This window comes from Macaca mulatta, chromosome 1 (genome assembly GCF_049350105.2).
Source record: "Macaca mulatta isolate MMU2019108-1 chromosome 1, T2T-MMU8v2.0, whole genome shotgun sequence".
NCBI classification, from domain to species: Eukaryota; Metazoa; Chordata; class Mammalia; order Primates; family Cercopithecidae; genus Macaca; species Macaca mulatta.
The window spans coordinates 33,688,673-33,692,656 of record NC_133406.1 but is presented as its reverse complement, the minus strand read 5'-3'; the positions used below and the strand labels follow the sequence as shown (position 1 = coordinate 33,692,656).

The 3,984-nt window shown below is 37.6% G+C and overlaps 1 pseudogene; it reads left to right on the top strand.

Moving 5' to 3' along the window:
• Window positions 1-3,277: 3,277 nt before the first annotated feature.
• Window positions 3,278-3,917, top strand: LOC100426475 (large ribosomal subunit protein eL13 pseudogene; annotated as a pseudogene).
• The last annotated feature ends 67 nt before the right edge of the window (window positions 3,918-3,984 follow it).

Sequence of the window (3,984 nt, the reverse complement as noted above, 5' to 3'; positions counted from 1 at the left end):
TGGCGTAAACCCGGGAGGCGGAGCTTGCAGTGAGCTGAGATCCGGCCACTGCACTCCAGCCTGGGCGACAGAGCGAGACTCCATCTCAAAAAAAAAAAAAAAAAAAATACAATAAGGTATTTTGTGAAAAAGAAAGAGACCACATTCATCTAACTTTTATTATAGTATATTGTTATAATTGCTCTATTTTATTGCTAGCTATAGTTATTAATCTATTACTTTGCCTACTTTATAAATAAAATGTTATCATAGGTATGCTTGTATAGAAAATAACATGGTATATATAGGATTCAGTACTATCTGCAGTTTCAGGTATCTGCTGGGGGTCTTGAAATGTAGCCCCCATGAGTAAGGAGAAACTATTGTATTGTTATAACATGCCTGCACTATATTTGAAGTGGCATAGTATTATTCAAAATGGACTTAGATTACCTAATAATGGTAATTTTCAAATTCTAGGGCCACCACTAAAAAAATTAAAATTTCAAATTCTAGGGCCACCACTAAAAAAAGTAAAAAGAAGTATAATTGATATGCTAAGAGATAAAATGGAATAATATAAAATAGTCAACCAGAATTAGAGAAAGCAGAACCAGAAAAGGTAAGAATTTAAAAACAAATGCAACAAATAGAAAACTTAAACACAGGAAAGGTAATTAATTCAACTATATCAATAATCACTTGTGTGAATTATATAAATACACCGGTTGAAGATAGAAACTATCAGAGTGGATAAATAAACAAGGCTCAATCATATGTGGTCTACAAGATATTAAATTTAAAGAGTCAGGTAAACATAAAAGGATGGAGAAGAGTATACCATGCCAGCAGTTACTAAAAAAACAAAAAAAAGCTGGAGTAGCTACATTAATTTTGGACAAAGCACAGAACAAGAAAAATTATCATGGATAAAGACAGACATTACATAATAATAAAGAGGATAATTTTCCAAGAAAACATCATCCTAAACATATACAAATGTACAACACAGCATCAAAAAATATGAAGTAAAAGTGGATAGATGTAAAAAGAGAAATAGACAAATACACTATCATAGCTGTAAACTTCAATACATCTCTTTTGATGATTGACAGATCAAGCAGACAGAAAATCAGTAAAGATATAACTAACCTGAAAGCACTATTTATCAACTTGATCTAATTGACATTCATAGAATAATCTACCCCCAAACAGAAAAATGCATAGTCTTCTCAAGTTTACATGTAACATTGACTAAAATAGAAAACAATCTTGGCCATAAAACACACCTTAACAAATATAAAAGAATAGAAATCATGCAAAGTCTATTCTCAAACCACATTGAAATTAAACTGTAAGTCAATATTAGAAAGATAACTGGATGATCCCCAAATACTTGGAGATCAAGTAACACAGAGATCAAATAAGAATTATCAAGAAAAAATTTAAAATATTTTAACTAAATGGAAATTAAAATGCACCTTATTAAAATTCTTAGTATACTGCAAAAACAGTGCTTAGAAGGAAATTTATAGTATTAATGCATATATTAGAAAAGAAGAAAGATCCAGAATCAATAACCTAAGCTTCCACTTCAGGAGACTAGAGTAAGGAGAGTGATTTAAAGCAAGCAGAGTAAAAGAAATAATAAAAGACCAAAAATTAATAAAATTAAAAATGGGAAAACAATAGAGAAAATCAATGAACTACTTTAAACTTCATATGGAACCAAAAAAAGAGCTTGTACAGCCAAGGCAAGCCTAAGGAAAAAGAACAAAACTGAAGGCATCACACTACCTGACTTCAAACTATACTACAAGGCTACAGTAACCAAAACAGCATGGTACTGGTACCAAAAGAGATATATAGACCAATGGAACAGAACAGATGCCTCAGAAATAGCACCACACAGCTACAACCATCTGATCTTTTGCAAACCTGACAAAAACAAGAAATGGGGAAAGGATTCTCTATTTAATAAATGGTGCTGGGAAAACTGGCCAGCCATATGTAGAAAGCTGAAACTGGATCCCTTCCTTACACCTTATACAAAAATTAACTCTAGATGGATTAAAGACTTAAATGTAAGTCCTAAAACCATAAAAACCCTAGAAGAAAACCTAGGGCAATGCCATTCAGGACAGAGGCATGGGCAAAGACTTCATGATGAAAACACGAAAAGCAATGGCAACAAAAGCCAAAATAGACAAATGGAATCTAATTAAACTAAAGGGCTTCTTCATAGCAAAGAAACTACCATCAGAGACAACAGGCAACCTACAGAATGGGAGAAAATTTTTGCAATCTATCCATCTGACAAAGGGCTAATATACAGAATCTACAAAGAACTTAAACAAATTTACAAACAAATTTACAAGTAAAAAACAAACAACCCCATCAAAAAGTAGGCAAAGGATATGAACAGACACTTCTCAAAAGAAGACATTTATGCAGCCAACAGACATATGAAAAAAATGCTCATCATCACTGGTCATCAAAGAAACGCAAATCAAAACTGCAATGAGATACCATCTCACATCAGTTAGAATGGTGATCACTAAAATGTCGGGAAACAACAAATGCTGGAGAGGATGTGGAGAAATAGGAACACTTTTACACTGTTGGTGGGAGTGTAAATTAGTTCAACCATTGTGGAAGACAGTGAAGCAATTTCTCAAGGTCTAGAACCAGAAATACCATTTGACCCAGCCATCCCATTACTGGGTATATACCCAAAGGATTATAAATCATTCTACTATAAAGACACATGCACATGTATGGTTATTGTGGCACTATTCACAACAGCAAGGACTTGGAATCAACCCAAATGTCCATCAGTGACAGACTGGATTAAGAAAATGTGGCACATATACACCATGGGATACTATGCAGCCATAAAAAAGGATGAGTTCATGTCCTTTGCAGGAACATGAATGACGCTGGAAACCATCATTCTCAGCAAACTATCACAAGAACAGAAAACCAAACACCAGGTGTTCTCAGTCATAACTGGGAGTTGAATACTGAGAACATATGGATACAGGGAAGGGGACATCACACACCAGGGCCTATTGGGGGGTGGGACGCTAGGGAAGGGATGGCATTAGGAGAAATACTTAATGTGGATGACAGGTTGATGGGTGCAGCAAACCACCATGGCACGTGTATACCTATGTAACAAACCTGCAAGTGCTGCACATGTACCCCAGAACTTAAAGTATAATTTAAAAAAAAAAGAAATACCTCAGACTGGCTTTCTGATCAGTTGTTTTCCTGCACAGGTGGGCCATAGGCAGCCATGGTGCCCAGCCGTAGTGGCATGATCTCGAAGTCCCACTTCCACAAGGACTGCCACTGATGTGTGGCCAAGTGGTTCAACCAGCTGGCCCATAGATCCGCAGATGCGAGGCCCAGCAAGGAAAAGCATGCCGCATTGCCCCATACCCCAAGTCAGGACCCATCTGGCCCATCGTGTAGTGCCACACTGTACAGTATCACACCAAGGTGTGCACCAGCTGCACTTCAGCTTGGAGGAGCTCAAGGTGGCAGGCATTCACAAGAAGGTGGCCCAGACCACTGGCATCTCTATTGACTGGAGGAGGCAGAACAAGTCCACTGAGTCTCTGCAGGGCAACGTGCAGCGGCTGAAGGAGTACCATTCCAAACTCATCCTCTTCTCCAGGAAGCCCTTGGACCCCAAGAAGGGAGACAGTTCTGTTGAAGAACTGATATTGGCCATCCAGCTGACAGGACCGGTCATGCCCATCTAGAATGTCTACAAGAAGGAGAAAGCCCTAGTCATCACTGAGGAGAAGAATTTCAAAGCCTTCGCTCGTCTCCTCATGGCCTGTGCCACTGCCCAGCTCTTTGGCATAAAGGCAAAAAGAGCCAAGGAAGCTGTAGAACATGTTGAAAAGAAAAAAATAAATTCCTCTTAGGGATCTGTAATAAGTCAGCAGTAATGCTGGGGGAGGAAAAAAAAAAAGACATATCTGAGACTGGGTA